Source organism: Euprymna scolopes, chromosome 46, assembly GCF_053919585.1.
Source record: "Euprymna scolopes isolate OS-2025 chromosome 46, ASM5391958v1, whole genome shotgun sequence".
In the NCBI taxonomy this organism is placed as follows: domain Eukaryota; kingdom Metazoa; phylum Mollusca; class Cephalopoda; order Sepiida; family Sepiolidae; genus Euprymna; species Euprymna scolopes.
This window is the reverse complement of record NC_136527.1, coordinates 193,682,714-193,695,457: the sequence shown is the minus strand read 5'-3', so window position 1 is coordinate 193,695,457 and position 12,744 is coordinate 193,682,714. Positions and strand designations below refer to the sequence as shown.

At 33.7% G+C, this 12,744-nt stretch overlaps 1 protein-coding gene across 1 annotated transcript in view; it reads right to left on the bottom strand.

Moving 5' to 3' along the window:
• Positions 1-12,399, bottom strand: part of LOC145270826 (uncharacterized) — a 29,137-nt gene extending 16,738 nt beyond the window's left edge. Inside the window, exon 1 of the mRNA XM_080126399.1 lies at positions 12,143-12,399. The gene's annotated coding sequence lies outside the window, so the exon portion shown is untranslated. The remainder of the gene's footprint in view (positions 1-12,142) is intronic.
• Between the last annotated feature and the right edge of the window lie 345 nt (positions 12,400-12,744).

Sequence of the window (12,744 nt, the reverse complement as noted above, 5' to 3'; positions counted from 1 at the left end):
TCAGCACGGATCAATAAGTGCATGTGTACCGATTAAAATATCGAAAAAGATCTTACCAGGCAATTCAATACGAAAAAAAGCAATAAAAAGATTGGATGATTTCTTTTGTTTGTGTTCAAAACTGGCAATTTGGTGGGTTTGTAGGGATTTCTTCAGTAAATTGATACAATTTCGATGTCGTATGCCCAAGAATAAACGAAATTTTTAAAAGTTACAGAATTAAAAAGTCAAAAACCCCATTGAAACATGGATTTAAAAAATGACAGAACGAAAAATGAAATTTCAAAATGAAAGTAAATAAAAAAAAATCGAAAATAATTTAAAAAGATAACAAAAGCACGATAAAAGATTATAACGAAACGTTGTCAATTCTTAAAGTTTTGTTAATTACGTGTGAGAACACGTTTGTTTTTAAGTTTAGAACGTATGGCCCATTTATAAGACTAAAAGAGTGAAAAAAAACCCGAATAAAACTAAGATATCTTTGTTCTGCGTTCGTTATATGATAACGGTCAACTGTGTGTGCGTGTATATATATATATATATATATATATATATATATATATATATATATATATATATATATCTGTGTATGTGGCTTTAAATATGTATATGTGTGCGTATTATATATATATATATATATATATATATATATATATATACATATATATTACATATGTAAATATATATATATATATATATACATATCTATATATCTGAAAAAGTGAGAATGCGTGTGTGTGTCTATCTGTCGGTCTGCCTTTGTATATTTCCCTACACAATAACTCTGTCAATTTTTGGTCTACAGACTCGAGATTTGATATAAGGGGCACTGAGATTTGGGAAAATCTTTTTAATCGGGTTTCGGCCAGAAATTTGGCTATTAAGGGGTCAAAGTTCAACGATTTGACCTTTGAGAACTCTACCAAACTCCTCCGATAATTTTTAGTCTAAAAACCTTGAAATTTTGGATATTAGTAACTTGGACATGAATCTTACTTTATAATTTGATTTTTGCCCAAAGCAATAAATGCTAAGGGGGCTAAATTAGGGTCCAAGTTTTACAAAATTGATCTCTACCATATTACTCAGCACATTTTTGGTATACATATTTGAAATTTTACATAAAGTGTGTTCCGATGTAGGAAAGCTTTTAAATAGATTTTGGGCCATAAATTTGACTGCCAAAGTTCAAAGTTTAAAAGATTTTACATTTGCGGTCTGTAGCAAACTATTCAGCCAATTATTTGAAATTATTATTTATTTACATTTGAAATTATACATAAAGGGTGTTACATGATAAGGGCTGTCCCCTTTTCATGTAAGTATAAAAATGGATAATTTAGTTTAAAATGAAAATGAAATAGCAATAGACAAATTCGAACCTCGTAATTTAGTTTAGAAATAGATTACGTGTGAGAATTTAAAAATGTAAAACAAACATTTGTTTAGAATACAGAAAAATATTTCAAGGAAAGAATGTTAACTATCAAGTTTGTTATGAAATTTTAAATTGAAAGAATGCAGCTTACAAGATAATGTTTTTAACATATTGGATAAATAGGTTACTGAGAAATAGGAAAAGTTTTGGACACGTATGTCCAGAGCACGTGAAAGAAGAACACGTTTTAACATGTGTATGACGTCACGGAAAATAGAAAGTTCTAGGAATAGAGAAAAAACTTTACAGTTAGTCAGTCAGTGAAGAAACTCAGAGAGATTCAGTCGTCTAAGAGCGAGACGTCACTGTGAAACTTTGAATTCTTGATGATGGAATCACGGCCGTGTGAAGAATAAACCATCAAGTGTTTTTTGTAAAGCTCGTCTTGTGTCTTATGATTCTTACAAAAAGATAAAGTGGAATTGTATTATATATTTGTGTTATATGTCTTTACATACACGTCTCAACATCATCATGTCCGAACTGTCTGAACACTATATCCCTTCGCTCCAAGAGTTCCATTCTACACAACAAGGAATGGACATTTTCATATATAAGAATCTCTCCTTACAACTTCTCTCTATCTCTTATAACAGGAACAATATCTCTAAGTCTCTTACAACATCTCTCTCTCTCTCTCTCTCTCTCTCTCTCTCTCTGAGTCTTACAACATCCCACTGTAATAAGACTCTTTCTAAGCATCTCTTCCTAAGACTCTCTCAATGAAACTCCTGTATTCAGACATGCAGCAAGCTTTTTAATCAGTTTTGGGGCGAATGATTCGCTGCCAAGAGATCAAGGTTGAAAGAGTTGGCCTCTTGCAGACTCTACCAAACTTCTCCGCCAATTTTAGGTCGAAACAATTGAAATTTTATATGAAGGTTACTGGGACATGGGTCAAACATTTTAATTTGATTTGAGCGCAACTTAGACGAATCATTATCATCATATCATATGAATCCAACCATTCTATTGTTTGCATTGGTTTCTCCGATATTTTGCTAGTCAGAACTCTTTTATTAGAAAAAACATTGGGTATTACGGGAAGAGCCACGTGAAAGTTGTCAACATCCTAAATCAAAGTGGTTCTTGCGAAACGAATTAAATTCGATCTTGAGACACCAGGTTAATTACTGAACCATCGACGCCTCCCTGAAAAAAATACAAAGATTCATGGAAAGCAGTAAGTTGGTATTCAGAGAGTTGAGTAGAGAGAAAATAATCGTGCTGGAACACTATGTTGAATTATCTTTGTAATTTTCTTTCTTCCGTTTCGATTAAAAGAACTATTAATCAAATATTGATTGGAATCGAAATTGCAATAGCGTAAAATAAAATATTTTTTTTAAAGAATGTTAAGAAGATAAAATTCAACCTCTGCGGTCCTTACGAACTTTTCTCTATGGTAGTTTAGAAAGCCTAGTATATTGAAAGGCATTACCGTACATATGCACACTTTTTAATATATACGAGAGGCGTGCAATAAGTAATGCCCCTGACCAACTTCCAGTTGTCTGATCTTGCTGAAATTTTGCATGTGCGATGATTTATACCTCTACAGGTTATGTGGCCAATTACAGCTCTGAACTAATTGTTATTTCTGTTTTACAGGTGTTTTAACTGAGTCAGATGTGAAATGGAGCCTGTTGAATGTGGAGCAGTGATCCGGTTTTTGTATTTGAAAGGACACACACCACAGGAGACGTTTGATGAAATGAAAGAAACTTATGGTGATAATACCCATCTATGACCTTGTAAAACGCTGGCATCATGAATTCAAACATGGCCGGAAGTCTGTGGAAACAGCTCCCAGACCTGGTCGCCCCCTTCTGCCATTGATGAGGCATCTGTTCGTCAAGTTGAGGCTGCCATTTTGAAAGAGCGGTTCATTACTATTCGCCAAATAGCTCAAGATGCCAATATTAATACAGGGTCTGTGGAAACTATCATTCATGACCATTTGCATATGCATAAGGTATCTGTCAGATGGATTCCCAGGTTGCTCACACAATTCCAGAAGCCAGAACGCGTGGAGTGCTCGAGGATGAATTTGGAGATGTGCCAAGTTTTTCAAAAGACTGATTACACAGGATGAAACCTGGGTCCATCGCTATGATCCAGAGACCAAAAATCAGTCCATGCAGTGGAAACACTTGGACTCACCACCTCCAAAGAAGGCAAGGGTGCAGCCCTCCGCTGGCAAGGTCATGCTAACAGTCTTCTGTGACCAGGACGGAGTAGTGATGACAGATTCCCTGGCAAAGCCTATTATGCTTCACTTTTAAGGAAATTAAGGAAGCTATCAAAATCAAGAGGCAGGACAAGATCAGCAAAGATACCCTCCTCCTGTAGGACAATGCTCCGGTCCACAACTCGCATGTCGCCAGATCAGAAGCACAGGCGTGTGATTATGAAATCCTCCCCCATCCTCTCTACTCTCCCGACCTTGCACTCTCTGACTTTCCCCTCTTCCCAGCCATGAAGTTGTTTTTGAAAGGAAGGCGTTTCCCAGATGATGCAGCCTTGATTTCTGAAGTCACGTCGTGGTTGGAGGACCAACCTGTGGTGTTCTACAAAAACGGTCTCCAGAGTTGAATTAAACGATGGGAGAAATGCATCACTCGGAGTGATTCCCATGTAGAGAAAGAGTAATGACTGTGCCAAGTTTCATTGCTCTACTGCTATGGGATGTGGATCAGGGGCATTACTTATTGCACGCCTCTCGTACATATGCACATAAAGTTAGGAACAGTACATAGGGCCCGGGCAAAGCAGGGCTGAACTGCTAGTATATATATATATATATATATATATATATATATATATATATATATATATATATATATATAATGCTATATTTTTACATATATTTATATACACACATAAATTGCAGGAATATTATGAAGAGTAACAAGATGCCTGTTCACATTATACTTGCACTTCTGCATGTCAGTACAGTTGGAAAAGCAGAATCCCGGAAGGGAGGTCCAAAGTCTAGCGGTTCTGGGGAAGAAACTATTGGGGTAGAAGGCTTTCTTATACCTAAGGATCTCTACTGTGAAGGGGTGGGATTTAGCTGTTTGTTTGTCGGGGTATTCCATCGAGGGGATTACAAGTGCTTGTAGTTCATCAGAGAATTCACCAGTAAAGTACTTGTAGCACATGTAGAAGAATGCAACATTTTGTGGATGGGACAGAGGCTGCAGCCTAGAGGACAGTTCAGGACCTATCAGGCTGGCTACTCTCTTTTGAACCCTATCCAGGAGTGAGAGTCAAGAAGCAGATGCACCAGCCCAAATGTGACAATAGTACTCTATATATGGGCGCATGTTGGCTTTTTAGAGGTACTGGATACTTTCAGGCGTAAGTAGTTTTCTGGCACGGTAGAGAGAGCCTACCTTCTTCGCATCAGCCTTGGCAATGCTCTCAATGTATCTCTTCCAGTTAATGTTCCTTGTAAACGTAAGCCAAGGAATGTAACGGAAGGACTTTCCACGTAAATAGCCATTGCTAATCGTCATAGAGAAGATTTTTTGTAACTATTGAAGGAAACAAGCTTAGTCTTGGCAGAATTGAATGTGACCATTCATTTTTGTTTTCATTCTACTACAGATTGGAGGGCTTCCTCTAGTGTTTCTGTTATATACTACTGTTATTATTATTAGTATTAGACGATACCGCTGTGCGATTGTTACATGAGTTCTTATTAGTAAAGATACGAGTCTTAGTGAGAGTTTGTCTTATTACAGAGAGGGATGTTAAAGACTCAGAGAAAGAGAGAGAGAGAGAGAGAGAGAGAGAGAGAGATTGTTATATATTAAATGTTCATACTTAGACGTGTAGAAGAAGAAAGCTCAGACAGTCTTAGTGTAGATATGAGATGTAGATTCACATTGTCGATATGAGATGTCGAGATGTGTATGAAAAGACATTTTATAACACTGGACATATAGACATATAGTAACAATTCAATTTACCTTTTTGTAGAATCATAAGACAAGACGATGTTTTATAAAACACATGATGGGTTTATTTCTTCACGACTGGCCGTGGTTTTCATCATCAAGAATTCAAAGCTTCACATTTTAGTTTCAAAGTGATCGTCTCGCTTCCTAGACGTTCGAATTCCCAGACTTCTCTGAGTTTCTCACTGACTAACTCTAACTAACTAACTCTCACTTCCTATATTGAGACATCCATGCATGTCCGGCCACGTGAGAAAAGTTCACGTGTCACCAACATGCGCGACTTTGCACGTTTCCGACATTATGATTTCCCAATAACCTATTTTTCTTTTGTTGTTTTCACAAAAGAATTCAACCTACATATCTAATTTATTTAACCAATATTTTATTATCCACATTCTTTTAACAATTGAATAGTTTATTTATTATTTATTTCATCAGAATTAACAATTTACTGGACATTCCATTTAAACCTATTGTTATTTAAAACTTATGTCCAGGGTTCGATTTCTGCTTTCTCTTATTTTCTTTTCATTTTAACTAATCTCTCTATTTTTATACTTACATGAAAAGGGGGCAGCCCTTATCATGTAACATTTCTGCCATTTCCTTAGATATGTGCTTATTTGTTTTCCCCTCTTGCCTGTTATAGAGAGTTGTGTTATCAGCAAATATAACCATCTCAGAAACAATTTTATCAAGTAGGTCAATTATGAATATTAGGAATAATAAACGTCCTAGAATAGACTCCTGAGGTACTCCCACATATACCGTGCCGGCAAAAAGAAGGTCCGCACTTGTAATTTACTCAAAAAGCTGCAAATATAAGCTAAACTGGATGTTACTGTTTAAACAACCTATACCTCATTTGATTCGCCTTTATTTCTCTATTATTTTACCTGCTCATATTTGACTTTTGATTGAAATATTCTGTTATCAAGATCTGCAGCCTAAGAAACAGATTTGAAACTGCTCCTCAGATTCAACAAAAGATCCGCAGACCTGAGGTAATCTCGTCAGCATCAGACAAAGCCAAACTCTTTGTCAAGAACTTTGCAGCTAATTCTACCCTTTGCTACCAAGACCGCCAACCCCCAATATTTCCTCCTGTATCAGAAAACACGCTATGTGATATACGTATATCTGTACGTGATGTTGCGAAGCTAATCAAAAACCTTGATTCGAGTAAAGCAACTGGCCCTGACGGTATTCCAATTATAGTACTCAAAAAACTTCAACCTGAACTAGCGCCCATACTTACAAAACTGTTTAAACGTTGTCTTAAGGAGAATAGTTTCCCATCTCCCTGGAAAATCTCATCAGTATGCCCTGTATTTAAGAATTCAGGTGATTGCTCATCCCCCCTCTCAGTACAGGCAAATAAGTCTCCTGTGCGTCATGAGTAAGTTGCTAGAATCTGTGTTAAATACAGAAGTAATCAACCATCTCAACAAAAATAATCTTCTTAGTGACACTCAATATGGTTTCCGTTCTGCTAGATCTACAGCAGATGTCCTTACAGTTATATCGCATAGGATTAGCAAATCTCTCGACGGTGGCAATCTTTCTAGGGCAATTGCTCTTGACATATCTAAAGCCTTTGATAGGGTATGGCATAAAGGTTTACTTCATAAGATCGCTAGCTATGGTATAGCTGGAAATGTCTTCTCAATTATTAAATCATTTCTTTCTGATAGGTTCATAAGAGTAGTAGTTGATGGGCAAAAATCAGAAGCTCACAGTATTAATGCCGGTGTCCCTCAGGGATCCATCCTGGGCTCAACTCTTTTCCTGATCTACATTAATGATCTTCCAAATCATATCCTTACATCATTTGTAGACATTTATGCTGACGACACTACCATTTATGGTACCACATCTAAGACAGTAAACGACCAAGTTCTCTCCAATTCTCTCTCCTCTGATCTTGAGCACGTAGTACAATGGGGAAAGGAGTGGCTGGTTACTTTTAATGCATCTAAAACCAAGCTTCTCTCTTTACATCATCAACATTCTAATCCACATTTGTCATCAATTGAAATGAATGGCTCTCGTCTTCAGGAGGCCTCAAGTTTTGACAAGCTTCTGGGCTTGACCATTACTCCTGATCTTAAATGGAACACATATATCAAATCTGTTGCCAAGGCCGCTGGAAAAATGGTGGGATCTTTCTATCGATCTGGTAGATATCTCACTGCTGATGCTATTCTCTATCTATATAAGAGCCAGGTACGTCCAAGGATGGAATACTGTTGCCACATCTGGGCAGGAGCTGCTAGAAAGGACTTGTCCTGCCTTGATAGAGTTCAAAATAGACTTCGTAGCCTCGTAGGAGATGTCCTTTTCTCCTCCTTGCAACCTCTATCTCGCAGTTTGTTGCGAGTTTGTCTCTGATGTATCGTTATTTTCATGGAAAGTGTTCAACTGAGCTTCAATCTATGGTCCCCCCTCGCCAAACTTTCACAAGAAACACTCGTCTAGCTGTAAACACTATCAATAATTTCCCCCACTCTTTATCTGTGCCTAAACCTAAACGTAGATTCCATGAACAAAGCTTCTTTCTTAGAACTGCACGCCTGTGGAATTGTCTTCCGTTTTCCTGCTTTCCGGCTGACTACAATATGGTTGTGTTCAAGTCTAAAGTAAATAAGTTCTTGATGAGCCGTTCCATATAAGTTATTACATTTACCAAATTTTCATTACTAATGATTACTATATTGACCAATTTCTACTGTACACTCTTTAACCCTTATCCTTGAGTGGCCTCTGGGCCTTGATAATGTGTTGATGCCTATGTAAAAAAAAAAAAAATCCTGAGTTTTTTTATATGATTTTTATCGTTGTAATAAAATACACATGTATGTTACAATGAGAGTAAATTACAAAAATCCATGCAAAATATATTATAACGAGGTACATGAACAGCAAAATGATGAAGAACAGTAAATAAAGATGACACCTGCTATATGTATATGTGATCTTAAAGTGGTAAAGAATAAATATCGACTAAAAAAGTGTCGATTACATGATTACCGTTTTACTTGTAAACCCATTTTCTGAGCGGACAACTAAAGTACACACGATTATGCACATCAGTTTGAAAGTTATCACAACTAATGTTTATAAATCATGTACACGGGTATTTTATTGAGACAATTCTGATGAGCTGCTAACAATTTTACATGTGGTTTATCAGATGCAGACTGGGGTGGTATGACGTCATAATATGATCAGTTAAATATTATGGATAACTTAACGCAAAGAGTGTATAACAATTCACCTAGTAAATCGACTTTCCCTTAAAATTGGGTGAGCTAAGTGATGGACGGATACCACATAATTGTGATTTTCTGTCTGATTCCTTTTTTACAACACGGTTTTTTGTTTCCACTAACATTCGTTCTATCAAGACTATATCCCCTTCACATAATAATAATACACTGTGTAATAATAATTGTAACGTGCATTGGATTAGATAAACTTACCTAAAAATTTTGTATATGCTACCATTTTGTGTGTGGTGTATAAAACTTCGAAAGTATAAAATTATTCGATTCGAAGTGGGCACAAGTTGTTCAGGGTAGATACCTTTGCTTTGTAAAGAGGTGTTGCCAGAGACGTCGCATTGATATTGCAAGACGGTTTCATTGACACTTTCAATATTCAACAAACACTGATGACCCATGTTGTCATTAATTAGCATCTTTGCTGATTTACAGAACACTTTATCAGTCATTAAATTGATGTTTTGCCACTGAGAATTGTATGCGTTTCATATATGCCTTTAGAAAATTCTATAAAAAAAGACGTTATGTTCTTCCTATTCTATAAAAATACTTTAAATCCACCAAAAAATATCACTTTTAATCGTTTTCAAACTTTTTATAACTTTTAATTGTTTTCAACCTTTTTATCACTTTTAAATATTGTCAACCTTTTTATCACTCTTAATTGTTTTCAATCTTTTTATCATTTTTAATTGTTTGCAACGTTTTTATCACTTTTAATTGTTTCAACCTTTTTATTACTTTTAATTGTTTGCAACCTTTTTATTACTTTTAATTGTTTCCAACGTTTTTATCATAATTGCATAAAAGCGTTTTATCATAATTGCATAAAAACTTTTTTTTATATTTCCCATAAAATATGTGAAGCAAGTTTTTTTTAAAATTCAATCTTCACCCCAAACAAGGTACAGTGCCACTTTGAAATAGAGGCTACAATCGGGGACATGTTACAAGGATATTATGAAGGGAGATGAGTAGCAAGATACCTATTCACATTACATTTGAACTTCTGCATGTCAGTACAGTTGGGAAAGCAAAATCCGGAAACGGAGTTCCAAAGTCTAGCAGTTCTAGCAACTATTGGAGTAGAAGGCCTTCTTACACATAGGGATTTCTACTGTGAAGGGGTGGGATTTAGCTTCTTGTCAGGTTTGGCGGGGGTATACACGTCAAAGGGTAGAAGTGCTTATAGTTCATCAGAGCATTCACCATTAAAGTACTTGTAGAACAGGCAGAGAGATGCAACATTTCATCGATGGGACAGAGGTTGAAGCCTAGATGACAGTTCAGGACCTATCAGTTTGGCGACTCTTTTGAACCTTGTTCAAGTGTGAGAGACAAGTAACAGATGCACCAGCCCAACTCCATACATGAGCGAATAGTGGCCTTATAGCATACTTCAGGCATAAGTAGTTTTCTAGCATGGTAAAGAGATCTCACCTTCTTTGTAGCAGCCTTGCCAATTCTCTCAATGTATCTATTCCAGATGACTTTGTAAAACATAGCTTATTCTTGAGTTTATTGCAAACTGAAGTTAATTAAAACAAGTAAAATGGGCTTTTGTGCAACATAACTCAATCCCTAAACAAAGTAATCCCGTACTGTTTTATGTTATTAGATATATATATATATATTTTAGGAACAAATGGTAACTATTAACATTTTAAAAGTTACTTGATAAAGTAATTGCAAATTAAAATTTATTAAAATAATTAAAATTTATTTTTGTCAAATAGGATCCTCATACTGGATAAGTTTTTGTGTTTTTAACGTATTTTGAAGCGTTTATTCACTTAATAAACGAAAACGTGATAAAAAAAGAAATATTTTAAGCGTGTGTTTACTTAAAAAAAGGAAAAAAAAGTTGTAAAAAACACAAATACATAACAAATAAACGTTTACAAACGTAATACAAGTTACACTTATACCTGCCTGAAAAAGTTGTTGTAAAACTTATTTAGAAGCGTTTCTTTAATTTGAAAATAATTACTGCCGAACCTTACGTTAGAACTGAGAAAAATAAAGCTAACATGAGCAGCCATCTTTGGGATCCCCATAATAGCTACAAATCGCAAATCTAACAAAATACTGGTAGAAAGCCAGCTAATAACTGTCATGTTGTCACGTTATGCAAAGATTTGTTTAGCTCAATGATATTTTATTGCATTTTTTGTTTATTACATTGTTACATAAAATACAGAAAGATATTTTATTGTATTTTTTGTTTATTAAATTGTTACATGAAAATCAAGAATTATATTTTGTTATATTTTGTTTATTAAATTCTCACATGAAAATACTGAATGATATTTTATGGTATGTTTTGTTTATTAAATTGTTACATGAAGATACAGAATGATATTATATGGTATATTTTGTTTATTAAATTGTTACATGAAAATACTGAATGATATTTTATGGAATACTTTGTTTATTAAATTGTTACATGAAAATACAAAACGATATTTTATGGAATGTTTTGTTTATTAAATTGTTACATGAAAATACAGAATTATATTTCATGGTATGTTTTGTTTACTAAATTGTTACATGTAAATACAGAATGATATTTTATGGTATATTTTGTTTATTAAATTGTTATATGAAAATACAGAATTATATTTTATGGTATGTTTTGTTTATTAAATTGTTAAATGAAAATATAGAATGAAAAAAAAAAATTTAAGAAAGCAAAAGTCAATGTTTCTCTGCCACAAAACTTGTCTTGTTGACTGTTAGCTGGCCCTTAAATAAATGCTCATTTTGTGATAGATTTATATAGCAAAGTGATACCTTACTCTAAAAGTTTTTGAGATATTTTAAGGTTATTGAAACCTTTCCAATAAAAGTATATTTAGAATTTTCAAGTGATTACCACTAAATGGGTGATCATTTTATGTAAACTTCATAGAAGAATATGATCACATTCTTAAATCTAAAATATTGAATAAAATATTAATAATCAAACGAAAAGCGACATACGATATTAAAACACTGCTCAAAATGTATAAACATTTTGACCCCTCCTTTTGCTTAAAAATTCACCAAAAATCAGGGAATTACCCAATTTTAATGAAATTTTCATTATTTATCAAATAATGATCGCGGAATAAAATGAAGTAATTATTTTTATTTAAGTCTTAGTGGAAATGTATTATTTTGTTTAAACAAGAATACCTTTAATAAAGTTATGGTTTTCAGTAGTAAATAAAAAACGCAAGAATTTATTTTTGCTGTTTTATACATATATATATATATATATATATATATATATATATATATATATATATATATATATATATATATATATAAAGCATCGTAATTTGTAACAATAAAAAATAATAAAATAATTTTTACAGGAACATTACGAAAAAGCTTTTGTTATATAAATAAAACAAATAAAATAATTTTTTTGAAATTGTAAACAAAAAGAGAAGAAAATAACTTACGTTTCATTCCAGAAATTCAATACGAAAGAAAAAAGTGAGAGGAATTCGTTTTTTTTTTTCTTTTGTGTTCAAAACAGAAAATCTGTTTTGTTTGTTATGATTTCTTTAGTAAATTGATACAACTTTTGGTTTGTGTGTCCAATTCATTAAGAAATAAAATATATGAAAATATAAAAAATCAAAATTGAAAGATAAAACCACGATTTAAACGTGAAATTATTAAAAGAAAAACAAATCAACTGCTAAAGGACAAAGAATTTAGGTCATCGTAATAACACGGTGTCAGCATTATTTCGTTCCTCGTGTAAAAATGTCCGTTCATTAGTATATTTGTCAATGGTTAAAGCTTATGAGTATTTTTTAGTAAATTCATCTATTCTGTGGCTTATTTATTAAAAATAAAGATTCTAATTATGAAACTTGGGTGCTAATGCCGAGTTCTGCGCTAGTTTTTAAATCGTATTTCCACGTTCAATCAAAGTTTTATGATATGTTTTTTTTTTTATTCAATTGTAAGGTTAAAGTACAGAATAGGTACAAAACACCCTCTCCTCCCCATGTTAAGAATGGCTTTTAAAAATAATAACGTTATTATTTCAGCA